Genomic DNA, 22,883 nt, shown 5'->3' on the forward strand with positions numbered 1-22,883 from the left:
ACCAGCAGTCCAAAGGTCCCAGCTTTCTCCTAGGAGACCGTGTGATGGCAGGCAAATCTTGGACTTCTGGCGAAACTTCTTTTCATCAGAAGGATTAAGCATTTGGCTTAGCTCACCACTAAAGTATTACCCAGCCCCAAAATTCTACAATTTTTTTAAAGATTTTATTTATTTATTCCTGACAGACACAGAGAGAGAGGCAGAGACACAGGTAGAGGGAGAAGCAGGCTCCATGCAGGGAGCCTGATGGGGACTCGATCCCAGGACCCCAGAATCACGCCCTGAATCAAAGGCAGACCCTCAACCGCTGAGCCACCCAGGCGTCCCCCAAAATTCTACAATTCTTCAAAAGGGTTTCCATAGTTTTTCGTAGTTGTGATAAAGCGGGTGTTGAGGAAGAAGAATTTTCTTCTGCCCTTTAAGGTGCTTCTAGTTGGATTAAGAATCAAATTGATGAGACTGATTAACAAGAGAAAGTCAAATTTAGAATCCACGCGAACATGAAATTCCAAAGATAATGAAGCACCATGACACTTAGATGAGGTAAGGAGAGGGGAAGGGTCTGAGGACACTAAGGGGGAGAGAGACCATTAGCAGGAAGGTGAGAGGACATGTTTAGAAAACAAAGGCCACCCAATTTTGTAGATAAATTTCTTAGGAAAAGAGGAATCTTTGTTAATACTCTCTTCCTGGTATAAACTGGCAGTTGAAGGGGAGGTAAAAAGCTTTTCCTGAATCTGCTGGTTTAGATTGTTTTTCATGCGAAATAATGTTCATGTGAAATGAACCATCTTGGGGTGGGCTGCCCTTGGCCCCCACACAGGTTATGAACTGAGCCTGTTCTGCTTGACCAAAGGCCTCTGTCACCCTAAACGCCCTAAATGCTGGCATTATGACAGCTGGCATCTCTTCATCACACAAACAGTCCTTATCGTTTCAGCTCCATCATGTTTTTGGAGTTACTCTCTTTCATTTACTGATTGATTTCAGGGCACTGTCCCCTTCTAAAATTATGCCTGGCATTTATTATTCAAAGTAAGAGAATTACAAATTTGCTTTCTTAAGACATCAATGTAAATAAGTAATTTATTCTTCCAAAAATGAGACCAAGACAATAGAAATTAGTCCAAAACATGAATGCAAAAAAGATGAGAATAATGATGCTTGATCTTAAAAATTAACATTTTCTGTGGTTATGAGGAAAGTGCAAGCAAAAAGACGGAGCTGCTTTTCAGAGGCTGGGTCTCGGTGCTTCAGAGAATGCTCCTGGATGAGATCATCCTATGTCCTCCAATTTACAGTACTAAAACCCTATTTTCTTACTCTAGTTACAGGTAAGTTCTAAATGATTGAGTCATTTAGAAGGAATTGATTTGTTTACAGTAATGCCAGCTGTTAGTTTATGCTAAAAAAAAAAAACAAAACTAAGAAGTAGACTAGCATCCCATGGAGGTGGGCAGCAAATTGTGTTTTTTTTTTCTTATAAGAAAGTTTATTTATGAAATTAAATCATTATTAGAAGGTTCCTCAGTAATGATAATGTTACAAGGTGGGGAGTCACACAAATCTGGGGACAATTAAAAGAATAGTGGAGACTGAGGAAGTCTCATCACCAATCTCTATTATAAGTCTTTATTTCTAGATGGGAATTAACCAGTCCCTTAGACAGTAATGGAAACACACTGGCCATTTTTTTAAAAAGATTTTATTTTTTTATTTATTCATGAGAGACACAGAGAGAGAGAGAGAGAGAGACAGAGACCCAGGCAGAGGGAGAAGCAGGCTCCATGCAGGGAGCCCGATGTGGGACTCGATCCCAGGACCCCGGGGTCACGCCCTGGGCTGAAGGCAGCGCTAAACCATTGAGACACCCAGGGATCCCCCCACACTGGCAAATTTTTGCTATTGAATCTGTGTACTTGGAATGTTGTAATCACCATAAACTTTAGTTCTGATGATACTATCTTTCTGATTAAAGATTTTCCAAGATTATAGTTCTCCCAATTTAATTATATTTCAAATGCTTTATTTTATAAGGCACAGGGAGTTGTTTATTGAGATTTCAGAAATACAGTTGTCTGAGCAACCTATTTATAACTCTTCTTGGAGGGGTATTTCTTAAGAAAATGTCAAAGCCAATCATGTTCATGCAGGTTATAGCTAGTACTTGTTTCTTACCAATGTTCATAAATGTACCTTATTTTGGATCTGCGACCCTTATCCAAGCTTACTGAGTGGACTGAGATTGGCTCTACCAGGCAGAGAGCTTACCTACATAGTGGTTCTCAGGGATTTGCTAAAATTTTGCTAAATGGCAAGCATTTGTAAACTTCTATTTTATTTTATTTTTTTTAGTTTTCTTCAAGACAGAATTCATTGACAAGGCTCTGTTTGTCTCATGTAACTCATTGTTACATGTGACTCTCAGTTTTCAATATGTAATAAGGGTCAGTAATTGTAAAATACAGTAAAAAATTGAATATAAAGCCAAAGTAAATTTCTTTTTTACTAGGCAGATTGAATCATGGGTAAAATATTGAAACATTTACAGTATCTAAAATGAATTTTTTGACTAACCAAAGTTATTTAGATCTCTTTTTTTTATTAAAAAAAGGAAACCTGAAGAAAGTTCAAGTTAGTTACTTGGCTAAAAATATTGATTGTATTCACTGTTTTTTAAAGTTAAAATAAAATTATAAACTTCTGAAGATAGTTTGGTTTAGGAACCATTGTCTCAGGATATGTTCTGAGCAAAAATATATAATGAGCACTCCTTTGGAAGTGATTTTTGTGATCTATTCAAAATACCCATATAGCTTAACTTGATGGCTAATATTGCCAGCAACACTGACTCCCTGTTCCTATTAACACAAAATTTTTATTTGGGAGAGTCGACACTTAAGTTCAAATTTTCAGAAGAGAGTAGAGTTTTAGGAATGAGGAATAAGACAAAACATGTTGAGCATAAATTATCCTGCATAGTCAAGGTAAGGTATGGGCAGCTGGAGACCCTAGATGGACAACAGGATATTAGGTGTGAAAGTACTAAAAACAAGAAAGGGAGTACAGAAAAGTAATGGAGTAATGTTTTCACGCCTATATGGGTCTACATATCCTCATGCATTTTGAGTTCAACTCCCACCCATGCAGTTTAACATGTAGGACCTCTGAAAGTCCTCTTACTCCAAAATATCCCTTCTGACATTCCTCCATAGTTGCCTGAAATTCTCATCATATTTATTTTGGGGGGATAATAGCAAGGATGATCCTGCCCTTTTCTTCTAATCAGCCTATAAGCATCTTGTTAACAAGGATCTGTATCCTATTTCTCTGAACCCTCACACAGTGCATAACAGGTGACCTGTTCATGTGAAGGAAGGTGGGGCGTCTTCATTTCTACCTGTTGCAACCTCCGCTCACCTTGCTATCCGAGGGGCACGGAGAAGAGAGAAGTGCAGGCTCCATAGAGGGGTACTAGTAAGAGTAGGAATGAGGAACATTGGGCCACACACTGGCCTGGTCTCAATTTTCTCGTTGGAGGAAGATTTCTCATAAAGATGTTTTGTTGATCGAGTGCCCTTGCACTGATAAGAATCTTGCATCATCTTTAGAAGATGGCGTAATGAGGAAAATGTGGGCTCGGGAGGCAGAAAACAGAATTGATTCCTGGCTGTGGGACTTTGAACAAGCACCTCTCAGCTTCAGTTCCTGATCTATAACATGGGATACGACGGTAACTACCCTAGCCTTGTGGGATCCAGTGTCTTCTCTAGCCACCTAATGTCTGCTACACTAGAGTCCACCTCTTTTACTGCTCCTCATTTCCCTACCATCCCCAACATACCTGGTCAGGCGGGCCAGGGATCAGCACAGTAATAGTTATTCCTTAAAGCTTGAAAATTACTTACTTAAATAAAAGAAAAATCCTTGCCATGTTCTGATTTCAAATAACATGAAGGTCAATATCAACTCAGTCCAGAGACAAATTCCAAGTTAGTGTAGCCTGATCTGAAATCTTCTTCTGGGCCCTTAGACTACATGTAGGAAACCAGTTCCCTGTGCCTTTTCACATTTGATATCCGTTGGTACACAGCTGAGTATGATTTTCAAGGTTACAATTTACAGAATTACAATAGGGCAGAACATTTCATTGCTGTTACTCCTTAGATTTTTCTGATTAAACAGGAACTGAGTTTTCTTGGTTGAAGAATGAAGAGTGGAGCAATGTGGTGGGTTATTTGTTTATCTTGCCCATAATCTAATCTCTGCATGCTGGGTATTATTTCTTTCGTAGTGTTCTTCCTCCTTCTGCTATTTTAAACTATCTTTTAATATTTCAACTGATGTTGTATATTGAACAGATGTCTTGAATTATTTCAGCATGGTGTTCTGAGAAACCTAAGAACAATTAGTTTTAAAAATCGCTATTTGTTGCTTTTCCAAAACTTGGTAAAAAAAAAAAAGTGTTTCCTCTATTTTTTTTCTTTCCACAGTAGTACTCTTGATTTCATCTTTTGAGGTCAATATGTTGCCTCATATCTATATTAATTCACTGGAGCAAGGCCCTGAGTACATTTGTCATATGTCCAATTTGGTTATAACCAAGCTAATGAGTAACATTTGTTATTAATTACATCAATAAAAACATCATAATCTTATAACTCTGGTTTGAGCCTAATAGAGTAGGAGGTTTGAGGGATAAATATCCACAGGCAATTAATGGACCATTCTTTAGGAAAAAAAATACTAAGAATCATTTTAATAGCCTCTTTGCATCCTAACCAGACTTCAGTCAAATCAAACCATTTCTGGCTATTAAAAAAAATGTAATCGGTTCCTCAAAATTAAATCCAATGAACTTGTCTCTGTAGAAGGTCAAATAATATACTCTCATGAAAGAAAATGGTTCCTCATTTAATGCATCAGTTATTAAAAAGATGTTCTATTTTCCTGTTTGGGTTCTGTTTTTTTTTATTACTGCATATTAAAGTACCCATCTTGCCAACAAGCAAATGATATGCTAACTGAACATGGCTTGGCTGAAAGTGATGATGGAAGGGCCAGAGAGACCTATCAGCTGCATTATTATGCCTAAGCAGTGGAAAATCACTGAACTACCATCACCTTCTCTAGTTTGTGCTTATATGACTCATAGAAACAACATTAAAATATGGTGGATGATTTCTACTTTTTAAAAAAGAAGACATCCAAAGAATCTTATAGAATCTTAGATTTTGGTGTCTCTTTGTTGGTAGAAGAATCATACAGCCTGCATTTTCTTAAGGAATGTAAAAGAGAGGAAGGGAGGAGAAGGGGAAAGGAGGGAAGAGGAGAATGAAAGAGAGAAAGGTAGATAGAAAAGGAAAAGGAGAGAGTGGGATTAGGTAAAAAGACAGAGAACTAGACACTTTGTCATAACAGAGAATGATGCCATGTTCATTGAAAACATCTTACCAAACGCTGCTGGATACTTGGCATATCTTACGGTGTATAATCCTTTGAGGTATGTTTTATCTTCAGTTTTGAGTTAAAGAAACTACAAAGGCTTACAGTGCTCCAAACAGCTTGTCCAAGGCCACACACTACCAGGTGAACCACTTATCTTTTTGACTTTGAAGCCCATGATCTTTTCATTGGGTAATGCTAGCAAAAGGCACATGGTATCTAGTTTTTGGTAAGGAAAATCCATTCCAGTCTTACTAAAATTAAATTTCAATATATCATCATTACTTTCTAGCCTAATTGAAAAGTTGATTAGGTTTCAGACATGATGAAAATAAAGGAAATAGAGATTGCAATTTCTTGGCAGGTATGTTTGGATGTGCATGTAAGTGTGTGTGTGTATGTGTGTATGTGCATACGTGCGTGCTTATTTCTTCAATGAGCTAAGTCTCTATGTCCTACAGAAAAAGGCCCTCATCAGCTAGAAGCTACAGATACATCTCATCTGGGCTGGTTGGAATGATTCTCTCCCTGTCCTTCCTATTTTGGTTCTTGGATAATAATCTCCAACCCAAGGACAAGAGAAGTTGTAGATGACCAGGGGTGTTATAAAGGTCATTACTTTAAACAAAGCTTCTACTGGCCAAGACAGAAGGTCTCCAGTAAAAGCAGCTGAGCCTAGCTCAGAGGATAGTGCTATAATTAAAAGATTCTAGGACCAGTGAGGATGCTTTGGTTGGTCTGGTTAGTGGCATGTAGGCCCTGAGATTTAGCTATTTCCTTTTTTAAAAAATCGAGATATAGCTCACATACCATAAAATGTACCCTTTTAAAGTAGGCTATTGAGTGTTTTTTTTTGTATATTCACAATGTTGTGCAGTCATCATCACTCTTGAATTCTAGAATATTTTCATAACCTCAAGAAGAAATCTCATTACTCGTTAGCAATCACTCCTTATTCCCCCCTCCAGTTCTTTGCAAACATAATTCTACTTTCTGCCTCTACAGATTTGCCTGTCTAGCTACAGTTTATATGCAAATAGAAGGCCACACATTTGATGATATTTCCTGTTACTGTTAATATTATTCCCATGTGGGCACTGGACAGTACAGTAGGCTGTTTACCCAGGTGTTAAAGTGAAGGACCCAGTGTAATTTCCCCACACCCCATCAAATGTACCCAGCCTCAGTTTCAGCATAGGGATTACATTTCCCCCTGGAGTTTATAAGCTTCCTTTGGACTCCTTGAGTTGTGGATACTAGAAAAATCATTAGAAACTCAATTAAATTTGAGTCTTAACTAGAAATGTTTAGCCTCTAATCTCACACAAGCAAATATTCATTAGACCCATTACTTCTATCTGGTTTTTCTCTTTGTTGTTAAATCTTGCTTCTCCAAACATCATTTGTGTGCAATTTAAGATCTCCACAAGATCTTCCAATCCCTTGAAATCCATTACCAAAGCCAGAAATCCAAGAATCATTTTAGACCTTTCTTCATGGTTTTATTTTGCTTCCTCTTTCAGCCTAATAAACCATCATCAGACTCTATAGATTTTAACCACCCACTGCAATATCTTTCCCACCCCCGCCTTCATTTCTAGATCTCCTACCACTGTGAGAGCTCCTTCAACATGGAGTATGTATGATGACCAGATTGCAAGTACTTCTTTTCTGGTTTCCCTGCCTCCCATCGTGCCCCACTTCATTATCCCCAGTAGTGCACCCAAGTGGTCTTCTAATAATGTCAATCTGTTTATATCCCATCCCTCATCTTAAAATTCTTGAAAATCTCTCCACAGTTTTCAGGATGGAGTTCAAAATGTACTAGTTTCTCCACAATCTGCCCTTAGGCTCACCTTCCACAATTTTTCACTTGTACCCTTCCCTGCACCCACACTGACTGGCTTATCTACCCCAAATGGGTCACTCATCTTCAGGTTCACTGTCCCTGCACATATCTTTGCATTATCTTGAATGTTATTATCTATTTTATTCTTTTATTAATCCTTATGTTGTAATCTCCCTTGTCTGGAATGTAGGCCCTTTGTGGATGGAGACTGTATCATTTGTTCATCTCCACACCAAGTGCTCTGTTCATTACTGTGAAACTTTACACATTTTCCTCACTTTTCTATAATATCAATGCAATTCTCAATATCTACAACCATATTGGAAATGTATCAAAAATACAGATTTACAATTTGTAGCGGCTAGTATAATACCTAAGAAAATGTCCTTAGTATCTATTGAATGGACAAGAAGGAAAGAGAAATGAAGAAAGAAAATGAAAGAGAAACAGAACCCAAATGCTGCTTTTTTCATGTGCTGCATGAACTCATAGTGGGATACAGCACTTTGCCCTTAAAGCCCACCATGCCAAAAAAGCATAAGAGAATGAAACAAGTTTTATACTGTTGTTTGGAAAAGTTTTGGAAGACATGAAGGAGAGACTTCATAACGTAAAACACTTGGTAAACATAAAAGTCCCTATTTGACCTTTTTGTTTTTCCCCTCTTCTCCAAGAAGACATAGCAATCTTAACATACATGCACATAAAACACAGCATCAAAACATATGAGGCAAAAACTGATAGAATTACAAGGCAAAATAGATTAACCCATTATGAGAGTTGAAGGTTTCAACCCTGCTCTATCAGAAATGGACAAATCCAGCAGGCAGAAAATCAATAAGGACATAGCTAAACTCAAAACCCTATCAATCAACTGGACATAGTGGACATCTACAGAGTACTTCATCAACAACAGCAGGATATACATTCTTCTCAAAGTCACATGGAGCATTCACCAAGGTAGACCAGATTCTAGGCCATAAAATGAACCTTAGCAAATTTAAAAGAATAGAAATTACACAATGTCTATCCACTCTCAGATCATAATGGAATTAAACCAGATATCAATAACAGAAAGATAGTTGGAAAATCCCCCAAATACTTGGCAATTAAACAACATACTTCTAAATAATGGATGGGTCAAACCAAAAAAACTCAAAAGAAATTTAAAAATATGTTGAAATAAATAAAAATGAACACATAACTTATCAAAATTTGGAGATCCTGAGAAAGCAGCATTTAGAGGGAAATTTATAACATTGAATGCATATATCAATAAGAAGCAGCTCAATCTATGCCATGGAACTTGGCAAAGATTCCGGACTTAGAGGCACCCATGATTACACAAGATGGGGCTGAATACAAAAAGAATTAGTTAAAAGCCTCTGTGAACATCAATTAGGCCTGATGATCCTTTCTTCCATTTCCTGTAGCTTAATCCTACCAAGAAACTGTACATTTATTTTGTAGAGAGTAAATCTCAAAAACACCTGAATAACATAATATAGGGAAGAGCTGCTACAATAAAATGGTAAATGATAAACTAACAATAAAGACTATATGTGGAAACTTGAACTCCCACCTCAGTGCTCCTTGCTCTGTGAGCATTCAAAGTCAAGAATAGGCTTTCCCTTTTTCCTGGATAAATCTTACAGAATTCTTCTCTGGAGAAACTGAAGTGTTCCAAAGAAAAGACCTGTGGATACTACCCTAGCAGGAAAGCAGACTCATTCTAGGCAAATTCAAACAAAGAGACATTAATGAAGGAAGTACTTACAGTCTGTGCATGAACGAAGGAGGGATGATGAGTTACCTAGCAACTAGCAACAGTAAGAAGTCACTATATCCCCAGGGTTGAAGGCACAACCTGAAGGAGGGAATTATTTCCCTGGTGAAAAGTAAAACAGTGCAGTGGAGCCCTCTCAGCAGAAACGAAGTGTGGAGAGTTACAGATACTGCAAGAGACTGCTGAAGCAGGGAGGAGAGCAGGGAAAAATGCCCTCAGTCCAGTTATTTAGGGAGCCCTGGTGTGTAGTTCTCAGGGTCAACCTCAGGGGACACAGAAAAGGACAGAGAAAAATAGAGAAAAGACAAGATGAGGTTCAGTGCACAAACAATACCTAGCAAAGATATGACACTTGGAGGTCTTCTAATGAAACCTCTGTGCTCCAATTTCAACACTCCATAAATCTGGTAAAGTGAACTTCCTCGTGGCACTGTAGTACTGCATTCTTAAATATGGTCAGTCAGCCAAGGATAACCCAACAGTTCGAAAAGGCCTCCAACTTAAAAGACAGTTGAAAGACAAACCAACCATATAATTAGTCAAAAATCAGAAACTCCAGAGGACAAAAGAAAAAACAGTATATTTAAGTATATTTAAGTCCGCATTCTCAGAGAATTGATTATATTTCATTCATAAAACAAAAGCCAGAATATTTTTAAACAGCAGCAGAAACAGCAAGCTTTCGGAAATGAAAAATATAGTAAAATAAATCAATAAAAGAATTATAAAGTCAGGAAATAATTGAGGAAGTAGAACAAAAAGGCAAAGAAGTTTAAAAGAGGAGAGGACATTGGATGCTAAATCCATGATCTCTAACATCTGACTCATAAGAGTTCCCAAAAGAGTGAACAAAGAAAAATAGAAGGGAGAACATTTTCAAAGAATTTATCCAATAACGTCTGAATCACTGAAGAATGTAGGACTTCAGAGGGAAAGGATCATTAAGAGTCCAATGAAATGAACACAATTTCACACCACCAGGGATAACAGGAATTTGCTAAAAGCCTTTAGAGGTCGAACAAATTGATATTCAAGGAACTGAGGGCGAAGTGGCATTAGACTTCTCAATAGCAACATTGGAAATTAGATGACAGTGGAAAAGATATCTTCAAAATTATGAGGAAAAATGATTTTTAACTTAGAATTCTATACCCGTCCAAGTGATTTGTCAAGATTAACACTAGGAGACCACACTTTCAGACAAGTCTCAAAAACTTATTTGTTTGTGTTATATCTTAGTTGTTAATGAAGGATGTATGTGTATGCTATCAAATTAACATGTTTTACTAAATTGGTGTCTCCAGGTAAGGAGAAAGAGGAAAAGGTAAAATCCCAGATTGACAACTATGCTGTTAGGCCTAGAAGGGAGCGTAGGCCTAGGGAGCCTGGATTGAATGAAGAGGAGAGACGTTCCCAGGATGAGTGTCTAAAAAAAAAGGGACTTAATTATCTGGTGTGCCTAATAGTGACTCAGATGGCCTTAACATTTCCATCAGCTTGACTAAAGTCTAGACAGTTTTCCTTATTATGGGCCCCTTACATACCTTTTCTTAGAGCATTTACTTTAGAAAACTTGCCATTGTAAATTCTTTCTCTGCCCCCTAGATTTGCCAGTTGTACAGTCCAGGAACATCTTCCTCAATGACTTGGGACCTTTGAAATGTAATCATCAAGTAAGTTAGAGTGCCTGTCTCCTGGTGTCTGTGGAAGAGTAGGAGCCTAACTTTGTTAGGTGCCAGTTAACAGGTGTCCTGGTCATAATGATCACTCTCTCAGCTAATGTCCATCAGTATTTTCCCATCAGTATTTTTGTGGTACTTAAAAATCACCACTTTCTGTTCTGGAGAAGTTGAGTTCAACCTATCTCCCCTACTGCAATAGCCCTAAGTAGGCTCCACACCCAGGGTGGATGGACCCCAGTGCAAGACTTGAACTCATAACCCTGGGATCAAGACCTGAGCCAAAATCAGGAGTTGGATGTCCAACTGACTGAGCCACTCAAGCGCCCCTGTAATAGTCTTAAATTAAGTCTTCCTTCCATGTTTAACCTATCCAGTGCAATTTTTCTTTGATAGTCCCAAAAATAGTATGAAGAGGTGTTTATTCATTGTATTGGATAGTGTGGGAGGAACTCATGATAGTGACATAGAAAACTGAAGTAAGAAGAAGTAAGTGATTAGTAAATTCAGTGTTTTCTTGCTGTATCTTTTTCTATTCCTAAGTTTCCTCCCCCAAAGTCTTCTTTCTCTCTTACCTGAGCCACAAACTGTATTTTGCTTATGCATTTCTTGTACAATATTTTGTCCCTCCTGGAATGCCAAATCCCTGTCTTCCATAATAAGAAGTCTGTAGGCTTACGTTCTGCCCTTTCATTGTCTTCCTTCCCAATTCAACACAGTATTTAAACTTTCTAGATTTTTAAATCTCATGTCCTGGGTGGGACAGTGCCTTACATTTACCTAGCATTTCATGGCCCACAGAGGGCCCTTATGCACCATCTTATTTGATCCTTATAACAACCTTGTAAGGTAAGTTTTGGTGCTGGATTCAGAAAAATGTAGGTCAGTACCCTAGATCTAGTTGAGTTTTCTAATCTAAGCCGCAATCTTACGTTACAGTGAAGTGGGTAGTACGTAGCTCATAGGACAGTTGTGAGGATAAAATGAGATCATGCAAATAAATGCTTTGCACAATAGCTGGCATTGTCAGCACTCAGTAAGTCTCTTATAGATTATAGTTATTTTACAAGGGAAGACTATAAAGTTTAGAGTCAAAAGAAGAAAAGTCACTATATCATGAAACATATACACTTAAATGTGTATATCTTTTGATTCCAAAAGCAATTTATATCGACTGTCTATCTCAGGCTGTCTCTCTAAATATGTATTTTTAAAGCAGTACCTTCATTAGAATTCATTAACTCATTATTTTAGGTGAGATGTTTAATACATAGGTATCTTTTAAAGAAGAGTGTGGACTACAGTGTGATAGGGAAGGAGATACTGGACCATCAGTAGCAGTGGGGAGGGGGACAGAACAAAAAGGGACCTAACCTCTCAGGCAGCTGTGAACAGCTGGGAGGCAGGGAGAGGTGAAGGGGCTGAGGTGGGGTCACTAAGATGAAGAGCAGAGGCATCATGGTTGCAATCTGTGGCACCTGAAGACAAACAGCTCGTGCCTGTTCATGTGTATCTGCTACGCCCTTACCATCTGCTGTTCTTGACAGTATTGGAGGAACCAGGCTAAATAATATCCCTGAAAGGAAGAACCACTGGAACAGAAAAGGGTCCTCTAATTTTAAGCCCGGGGTGCAAAGCATGGATTTAATTCATCCATAGGAGCAAAGAGAAAGGTGAGTTCTGTACGCATTTTTATTTATCAAATTTTTAAAAGTTTATTAATTTATAAACTCTTCACCCAAAATGGGGCTTGAATGCAGGATTCTGAGATCAAGAGTTGCATGCCCCACCAACCGAGCCAGCGAGGCACCCCTGTAAATGCATTTTTAAAACAGAGTGCCTGTGATGAAACAGACTGTGAGCGGACGTTTCACGGACAACAGCGCAGACCTGGGAACTGAGCTGTCTCTGTGACGGCTCTGCCCAAGACCTGCTGTTGTTTTCACTTTCTGATGTCTTTGTTCAAACCATATGGTGTAGAAACAGTACATATTTGTAAACAAATTGACAATGATTCTACATTCCTTCTGCGTATGTGACTTGTTTTCATCTCAGATTTATCACTCTCTAGGAAGAGAAGAGGGACTTGATTTCAGACAACTTGTGCCCTTAGGAAACTCGTAAGATGATTTTTCGGTGTGTTTGTTTTCCTATTTGACACAGTGCTGAACCTCAGTGTAGCAGAATAGGTACGGTGGAGAGCTGTTTCTGGATTTTGTAACGTTGGTTTTTTTAGTAATTGAAGGGATCTCTATAGTGAGTGTAAGCATTCATATCCTTCTTAAATTCCTTGAGAAGATTTTGAGATTTTCACTGATTTTGAATTTAATTTTATGATTTTGAATACTTAGGGTACCCTGACTCTGGGTAGCTTTTTTTTTTTTTTTTTTTTTTTTTTTATGGTCTGGGTAGCTTTTGAAGATAAAACAGGCACCTTCGGGGTTATTGAAGGGCAAAGGCGGTACGAGACAGGGAGTGGCTGGGTTAGGTCTTCAGACTTCTCAGACTCTGTAAGCTCTTGGCAGATGTTTGTTTGTTTTGGTTGGTTGGTTGGTTTTGACTGCTGAGCGATTCAAGCTGACTTTGGCCCTGATGACTTTGTGGTAGATTCTACATGTTAGAGCTGGAAGGAGCCACAGAAGTCACTACAGGTGAGAAAACTAAGACCCAAGGAGCATAGCTACTTGTTCTGTACCTAGTAAGATATTTTATTCACTATGCGCATTACCCTAAAAATACCTTCATAACCCACACTTTCAAGTACAAATAATGGCCAGGTGTCCCTTCAGGTTCCCCATCTCCATCTCCATGCTCAGCCCTGCAATCTGCCTTCCACCACTGGGCTCATTGCTATCTGAAAGCCATTATTCTTGTACCATTTCCATCCCTTCTTGCATCCTCCCTCTAAAGCCTTCCCATTCTGTACGTTATTCCACAGATGCCAACTGACTAATCTGATAAATTTGTAATCAATCTGCTAACAGAGAAGATGAAAGGCCCAAATTGGAGAATATTCCTGTAATGTTAACAACACTTGGCAGAAATTTCGGAGCTGGCCACCATTGTCCTTTCTCCACACATTGTTTGGACTGTTACCACACACCAAGCCTGACCCTAGAAAACTATGCTTTCCTTTCCTATGCTTCAAGCTCTACCCAAAGACCTCAGGGTTCCTTGCTTTGATCTAGGTTTTAGTTTGGGTACTGCCCCTACTTTTTCCTTTCTTAAGGGATTTTAGTCATAAAATATGTGCGTGAATGATGCCTTTGTCTCTGAAACTCCAGAACTCAAGCATAATCTATATTTCTGTGCTCCCTCTGAAGAGTCCCACTGTGGTTACCTTTTCCCCTGATGTGAGGATTTTCTTTTGATGTACTTATTCAACTATACACAGACCAGGATATTCAAGGGTTTGCTGGATCAGATTCAAAGTGAGTAGTCCTCAGATGCTTCCTGAAAAAGTTCAAGAAATAACAGCATAATTAATTAGGGAAATGACAACTGTATGCATGACCAAGTATACAATGCCTTAGGAAAGCAACCTCTTATGAGACTTTAGGAAGGGCAAGTAGTACTCAGTGATTAAGAACATGGACCCTGGAACAAGAGAATCCTGGGTTCAGATCCTGGTTGAGTCCATTACTAGCTATGTGACTTTGGGAAGATTACTTAAACTCACTGTGCCTTAGTTTTCCCATATATAAAGTGGAAGATAAAAATAGTGCACATTCCAGAGTTGTAGAAATTATATAACTAAATGCATATAAAGTTACAATAAGAATTATGTATTCTAAAAAAAAAAAAAAAAGAATTACGTATTCTAGGGGCACCTGGGTGGCTCAGTTGATTAAGCATCTGACTCTTGGTTTCAGCTCAGATCATGATCTCAGGGTCGTGAGATCTAGCTTCGCTCGGGGTTCAATGTGGAGTCTACTTGGGATTTTCTTTCCCTTTCTCTCTCTTCCTCTGCCCCTCTCCCCCCACCCCCTGTTCACACACTTTCTCTCTCTCTCAAGTGACTAAATATTTTTTTTCAAATGACTAAATCTTAAAAAAAGAATTAGGTACTCCAAACTATAATATCATATACATAATTATATATAGGTATTATAAAATAGGTATTATATATAATTATATATAGATATTCTAAAATATCATATATATAATTCCATGCTTAAAAAAAGCACTTTGGGGTAACTCATTTAGTTCCCACTTTGTTTCAGCTCAACAAACATAAGTTGAGCAGCTGAGTTCTCTACTGGACTCGGGCGATGTGAAGATTAATAAGACGAGGTCTGCAGTGTTAAGGGTTCAGGGTTCCACTGAGGAAAACAACACCTTGTGCCTCTCTTGATTGATTCGAACCCTCAGAATCATCACTGCCTCTCTCAGCCTTGTAGACAATGAATATGAAGAATCAGATTGATGATGGAAATTCCCTCAAATGATCCATGCACCTCCTGTGAGCACAAGGACCCTGTTTCCCTCTGCACAGCTTCACCTCGGAATGGTTCCTATATACTTTCCCCGTCTGCTATAATTCTCTGAGGTAGGCAGTTTAGAAAATTGATTTTAGTAAGTCCTAATGTTTAACTAGTATGAACAGGAGCACATTTTCATAGAGAGAGATGATTAACTTGATTTCATTTTCACATGACTATCCCGTGATAAGTTGAATTCCTAAAATAAAAACATGTGTCATTTTTCTTCCAAAGGGCAGCTATTAGGTGCTCAGTTAGACTTTTCCCCTAATAGCAGGACTTCCTCACCCTCAGAGTCGCTGCCCAGATGCCTAAGGAAAAGTCCCTTGGATTAAACAGAATGTGAATCAGCAAATAATTTTTTAGCAAGATCTGCCACTAAGGTGGCAGTCTCATCTTTCCTGACACCTGCAAGCTTTGCAACCAGAGGCTTAAGCAGCACAGAGGAAGCAGCAGCCGTAGGTTTCAGGCGTGTGATTAGAGTCTGAGCCCCGGACCCGGAGCAGTTGCTGGTGAGAGTCACAGGAATCAAGAGAGAGTAGAAGAGGCCTGGTGCACACTGGATGTGGACGCAGGATCTGCCTCTCCAATGATCAAGTCACGTCCCTCAAAGTAGACTGATGTGTCATGAGGTCACAGGGAGCAAATGGAATAGATCCAAGGCCCGAGGCCCCAAGGCCCAGCAGTGGCACCAGCTGTCCTGCGGTCACAGGGTCCAAGGGTGAATGCAGTCCGGTGCATGGAAGCACTCAGAAATACTGTACTACAGTTTTTGTTTTTACATCATAAGGGTGTTTAGGGTATTTTATTATTATTATTATAATGTGGACTCATAATTCATTAACCAGAGATCCCTTTCCCCAGTCAGTGGTGCAGCATTTATTCGGAGGCACAAAACAACAAACACAATCCTTCATCTCAAAGCTTTTAAGCCATGTAATTGTTAGATAAGGTTCAATTTGTTTGTATAAAAAAAAAATCTCAGTATGCGTTCAAGCAAAAAGGGTATTTGTAGAAAGAATGTAAGCATATTTGTAAAGGAATTTCAGTCATCATTGGTGTCATCTAAGTGAACGACACCACGGGAGGGTGTCCTATCAACAGGGTGGGAAGACGGAGGCTGTGGCTATGACCCTGGTCCCCCCACCCAGAGGGGCTTCCAAGGAGGCAGCGTCCATCCCAGTGATAGAGGGGAAATGGGGAAGGAAGACATCTGAGGGCGGGAGGGTAGCCAAGCCAACCTTCCGGTGCCATAATAAAGACATTTTTATTTTTAGAGAAGTAGCAGTGGCGAGAGGACGAGGAATGAGGGGAAGTACGAAAAGGCTAAGCACGAAGGAAGGAGGAAGAATGCTAATTGTCCGTGATGCTAGGGAATTATTTCACAGAATGCAGTGAACTTATCCATGAGATTGCTTGTCCTACACGTGCTTTATGTGGGTAGAAAGTTAAATATTATTTTGCATGAACAGCATTGTGGTACTAGTCAGATTGCTTTGATGATTTATTCTCGACTTGGCCAACATAGCCTGGCACGTGAGAAACTGTCCTCTCAGCAGCCATAAATTTTCTAAAAGTTTCATTTCATTTTAGGGAGAAAATTAAGTGTCCACTCCAACAGTAATAAGAAAGAATAAATCCCATTTTAGGCACATATTTCTTGCTGTGAGCTTATAAATACAATCTTTACCAGCCTGTTTCTCTCTTTATGGTGAATTAATTTTGAGTTGCGGCTTTGAGGTATGCGGAGTAGGCACAGGTCCATAGAAAGAAAAGCAAAAAAAAGGATATGTCTCAGAGACAGTTTCTTTTCCTAAGATCGCCCACATGTGTACGTCCTGGCCGATATCCGGCGGTGCTTATTAGCAGATTGGTAGGCTGGGGCCGCATCGACGATCCTGCGCTTAAACTGCAACGGCCTTATGGGGACCGTTGGCCTTGTCCTCGGGCTCCTGGCAGCCCAGGGCAAACTTTTATTTCCAGGCATCTGCTCGCCCCTTAATTCGTGATTATCATTCCGGGGGCAGCCAGGGCCGGGAGCAGTGGCTCTAAATCCCCACTTCGGACAAGCATCTAAATGATGAAACCTCATCGGTGACTGACGGCTCCGCAGAAGGGTGATTTCTGGCGGTGTCACATCCTTCGCCTGTGATTGAGGAGTCACAAACCAGCAGCATTTCGCTGCAATAACCAACATAATGAATTGTCCTATTGTATTTTCCTTTTCTTTGTTTCCTTCTCAATTTTGGGAACGCTTCAGTCTGGACCCCTAGAGGCAGTTTTTCTCTTATTAACAATAGCACGGACAGTCACAAAAATTAGGCTGTAATATTGGATTATCCCTCATTTTATTAGGCATGAAGATATTACATAAAGTGGGCTTAAATGCCGAGAATTTAAGGCCATGTTTAACTCCTGAGAACTGTATGACACTGGCAATGTTTCTATTACATTTCAAAGTTCTTTTTTTAAATTTTTGTTTCTGTTTGTTTTTTAAATTTCAAGATTTAAAACTTCAGTGGCAGCATTGTAAAATCTGTTTGCATGCACCGAGGGGTCAGTGCTCCTGGGTCCCTTGCTTGCTGTGGGTCAGGCAGGTCATCTTGAGGAGTTCGGAGGGTTTGGGTAACGGGCGCCAAACATAATGATGCTGTTGATGGCCCAGGTGAGGCCCGGCGGCCCCTCCACGGACCTGGAGGGGAGGCCTCCTGGAAATGGTCCCCAGGTGCCCACCGTCCTGATGGCCAGTGACACCACCAGAGCCAGCGCATCTGTGGACACAGGGTCTGGCCCAGGCCCGGCCTCTCTGAGTGTCACCGCGCAACAGCTTGGGCCTCAGGACGCCAGAGGCAGAGATGCCAGTGACAGTCGACAAGCCAAGGAAGGACCGTGGTATCACCGACCCAGGACTGGGGCAACCTGCGACACTCTATACAGAGTCACGGAGGTGTGTGACCTAGCAGAATGGTTAAAATGAAAAACAAATGGAAACCGGCCTAGGAAAACTCTGGAGCAGATAAAACCAGTTTCATCCAACAAACAAAGCTTAATTTAGTCTGTTTTCCAGACTGACTTGATCTGGGTCAGTGTTGCCTCTGCCTCTGGAAAACGTAAGAAAATTTCAAACTGTTTCTGAGACTGATTTCAGGGAACCATTAATCAATTCTTTATCGTTTAAGAAAATTCTAATATTATAAGCTCTGAGCTCTCCTGTCTTGCGTTCCTGCCTGTGAACACAGCGTGCACCAAACCCCCAAAGAACCGGCCTGTGGCTCGCTACAGTCGGTGTGTCTCAAATTCCAAATCCTATTCTGTTCCCCAAGAAACTTCTCTTTTTTGACGACTTGGAGTTTGCCTCTGTTTATGTCATTATTTAGGTTGACAGGATGAAAAGTAAAATAGACACTAACTTTTCCTTTTTTTTTTTTAAAGATTTTATTTATTCATAAGAGACACACAGTGAGAGGCAGAGACACAGGCAGAGGGAGAAGCAGGCTCCATGCAGGGAGCCCGATGTGGGACTCGATCCCAGGACCCCGGGGTCACGGCCTGGGCTGAAGGCCACGCTCAACCACTGGGCCACCCGGGCTGCCCGCCACTAACTTTTCCTTTCTAGCTCTGGGCTCGGTTTGGCTCCCTCTTGTTTATGGAACATGTCCTTCTGGTTAGGATTTTGGTTCTAAAAATCTCCATCCTGTGTAAGGGATACACGCAGGTGTCACTGGACGCCTGTAACCCGGACCCAGGACTGTCAGACCCCAGGGCGCCATCCTGCTGCTGGGCCCTGGGCTTGGGGGTGGACAAGGAGGGACATCCAGCTCCAGGACAGTGCTACTTTGCCCTCCCGGTCTTTTGGCACAGAACGTGTATTTATACACTTCCACTAATAAAGTTTAACTCTCTTCGTCTGGTAATTTCTTCTGTTCCTTTATTTAGTGGAAAGAACTTTAGATCTATCTTCCCTACTTTAAACTCATTCCCCCCATTTTCCCACTGGGGTGTAAGTTAAAAAACCTTCCGCTTTTCTATTTCGGTAGGTTTGTATCTGGAGCAAGTACACAGCGCTCCTATTTCAACTCCATTTTGAGATTTTTTTTTGGGGGGGGGGATGAGCATTTTTAAAAGAAAAATTTTCCCACTGGAGTAAATGATTTGCCAGCCAGCTAAAAGAGCAAGGAAATTGCTCATACTAAATCTCAGAACACTCAAAGTTCTAATGTGCCTCTGAAGTTTAGCTCTTAGAACTTCAGGTGGTCTCAAATACCTGAAGCCTAACGGGAAGTGATACTATATAAGCAAAGGCTTCCTACTTCTAGGATTTAAACAGTAATGGACCTTGAAGAAGCATGCTAGGAATCCATGTTTAGATGCCATCTGTAGGTTAGTATTCACTTTCTTGAGATATGCTCATTAAAAATTCATATTTTACAGCATTTGCACGAATAGGTGCCCCCTCGTACATATGCTCATTTTACACACACACACACACACACACACACACAGCCTTTTTTCCAGAATTTTATTTCCTTTACTATATACATGACGCACATGGAATATTGTAAATAAAATCTATCAAGGAGTTAGAATCAACAATCAGATTAACTTCTGTATAACCAGCTAACAAACTGCCAACCCTCACCTAAAAGAAGGCTACTAACTACAGGAGACACTCGCTATAGCTAGAAAGAAATGTATATTATAGATTCCATTGCAAAAATACCCTTACTAAGGCCATGCTTCCTTTAGAATCTATCTTCGAGTTTGAGACTGGTTAATCTCCAACTGTTTTTCCCACTTCCTCACCAAAAATAATAAAGGCTTTGATGCCGTATTTATCAAATACTTAGCACCAGAGAATCTTAATATGAAAAGAGCAATTATGGGAATCATCAGAGAAATTTTCAAAAGACTGTTACACCACAAAAATGGTAGTAGTTATGGGGTACAATTGTACCGCTTTGTCTCAAATGAACCATGTTCAGAATGAATCAGGAAAGAATACATACTTAGCTTGGAAATAGAAGACAGCAGGCTGTTCCTTTCTTCTTGATGTTATTTCTTATTTCATTGACATTACAAGGTAAGTAATATCAAGGTAAGTAACTAATACTTTGCTCATAAGTGGTAATACTGTGAGTTTCTACTTCTTTTTTTTTAATTTTTTAAAAAATTTTTATTTTTTGACTTTCTACTTCTCAGTGTGGTCCCCGATTGTGCTTGGGAATAAAGGTCTTCAGAATTAAGACAAGAAAGCAACTGGAAGCTGCTAACATCCTCAAATATAAAAGTATGAAAAGGGGCAAAGAACCTGCAGTGTAAGTCAGAGAAAGTTATTACTAACTGAGAGAATATCACAAAACAGGAGACCACCAGCAGAGTTGGCAGCAGGGGAAATTAGGATGTGTCTTTCTGTTCTGGACATCTCCTGGCCGTGTGCTCTCAGGCTTCCTCCTCAAATGCTCCTCCCGGCCCATCTTTTAGAAGCCCTTTCTAACCCAACAGCATCTACCTTCTGTCATCTCAGCGCCCTGCAGGACATAACTTGTCCAATTGCTCTGTTACCAACAACAAAAATACCTGAGCATCAAATATGTACAAGAAACTAAGGACATAAAAATTAGGTACCATGTTTAATGGTGTTAGCATTCCCATTTGTTCCTCCATTAGAAGGGATTTCTGGACAGATTAAAAAGGCAAAACTTTGGGATCTTTTTTTTAGGAAATAGATATCTAAAGGTATAGTCTTGTGACTTCCCTTGAATGACACTGTTCATATATATATCTGCTAATTTGATGTAACTTTATGACTTAGACTTTGAGAGCATACACACAAAAAATCAGATGGCTTTACGGTATTCCAATCACTAGTGTTTTGGGTTTTTTTATTATACGGAGTGAAAAATCTGGATTCTCAGGCAGGTTAAAGGAGTCATGGATTAACAAGATATTTTTTCATCCTGCAAATTGTTCCTTAATTTCTTATTTGATGTTCTCACATAAAATATTTGTTCTCCATTCTAAGGACATACTGACTTCAAATATTTAGCCTGTTCAACTTGACTTCTAAGAATCACCACACATACGCTCACACCTAATTGGAGGTAATTTAAGGACTAATAGGAGATATGACTTAGAACTTGAAGGTGGCAATAAACACTTTCACTTTCAATTCAGCTGGAACTGAAAAAATGGAAAATGTGTATAAATAAGCCATTATAAAAAATGATTTACCTTATTTGTCATTGAAGTTATGTCTTCAAATATTTGGAATTGAAAATTTTAGAGATCACATGCTTGATTCATGCCCCTTAACTAATTCAACAAGTATATTAACATGATAGCTCTTCTACTGAAGAACATTAATTCCTTTCATTAAATCCACTAGCGGATACTGGCAGTCGTTGCTAAAGTCAACTACAAACATTCCCTTTTGACTATTCATTGCCTGTTCTTATTTTTTTTATAAATTTATTTTTTATTGGTGTTCAATTTGCCAACATATACCATAACACCCAGTGCTCATCCCATCAAGTGCCCCCTTCAGTGCCCGTCACCCAGTCACCCACACCCCCTGCCCACTTCCCCTTCCACCACCCCTAGTTTGTTTCCCAGAAATGAGCATTTATTCAGCTCTAAATATGATGAAGTGCATGACTGGAGGATGATGTCTGTTTCTTAGTTCTTTTGACTTCAGGATCATTATTGTACCAAGCTTCTCAGTAAAACTCGCACAAGGAACACAAGAGCCTTGAAGGAACGCTTTAGAAAGCAGTTACATGCGGCCTGATAACCTTCATCCAGACAGTTGAATGTGAAATGTGCATGCCTCTTTAATGTGTTGTTTTTAATAACAAGTACCAAACATTTATGAATAAAATCATTATGTTATTTCACTTCTAGACTGTTGCAATCTGCTGTTTCAGGACAACCTAACAGGGGGAAAAATACAGATACATTTTAGTTTGTTTGGATTTCGTTTTTGATTACTTTTTAAAAAATTTTTACTTGCTATAGATTTCAGTTTCATTAAGAACCTGTAGTGGATTCTGTAGGGTGCTGCTCAGGTTCCCATTCCAAGAATGAGACTTGAGAGATTTACCTTTTGATGGCTCTTGGCTGCACTATCCTCAGCCTGAGAGCCACCCACTCAAGGCCACACCCTTTTCCTGAGGCCAGCTACATCAAATGACTAGTTGACTTCTCCAGGTATGGGTTTGTGTATCTCACTCCCTTCCCCAAAGGCAGAGCACCATCCCTGCTCCAGAGCACCCATGTGATTGGGCGAGCCTTATTTGTGACTTCATCCAGTTGAACATTCTCTCCACCGTGTCTTCTTACACCCCTTCCTACTCAACTTCCTGCATGCATGCAACACACTCTTACCTACAGTACCATGCAAGTTTGAAAATGACAGTCATCTTTTGACACCCTAGACCAGTATTTCAAAGAGAAAGTTGAGAGTATAGGATAGAGTGACATTAATAGGCAACAATCACAAAAGTTTTTTCTCCTGGGGGGCAGGGTACACTAGAGCTGTAGAATCCAAGAATTAGTCAACAGAAATCTTCCTGTGACATAACTGATCTACTGCAAACAACAGAGTGTTGTGGAAAGAGTGCAGGGCAGGAAGAAGAGGCTTACGG

General features: G+C 39.7%; 1 long non-coding RNA gene across 6 annotated transcripts; it reads left to right on the plus strand.

Annotated features, from left to right (window-relative positions):
* Positions 1-549: 549 nt before the first annotated feature.
* Positions 550-22,081, plus strand: LOC144288474 (uncharacterized). Of its 6 annotated transcripts, XR_013356331.1 has the most exons (7): positions 550-601; positions 1,206-1,334; positions 10,686-10,753; positions 12,307-12,432; positions 15,131-15,308; positions 20,440-21,341; positions 21,920-22,066. It is a non-coding gene; the product is annotated as an uncharacterized LOC144288474 (long non-coding RNA). The 6 variants fall into 6 exon arrangements; XR_013356329.1 differs by having other exon boundaries at positions 20,440-22,081; XR_013356332.1 differs by lacking the exons at positions 20,440-21,341; positions 21,920-22,066 and adding an exon at positions 18,673-19,154.
* Positions 22,082-22,883: the final 802 nt, after the last annotated feature.

The sequence above is a fragment of the Canis aureus genome, chromosome 18, assembly GCF_053574225.1.
Source record: "Canis aureus isolate CA01 chromosome 18, VMU_Caureus_v.1.0, whole genome shotgun sequence".
Classification (NCBI taxonomy): Eukaryota; Metazoa; Chordata; class Mammalia; order Carnivora; family Canidae; genus Canis; species Canis aureus.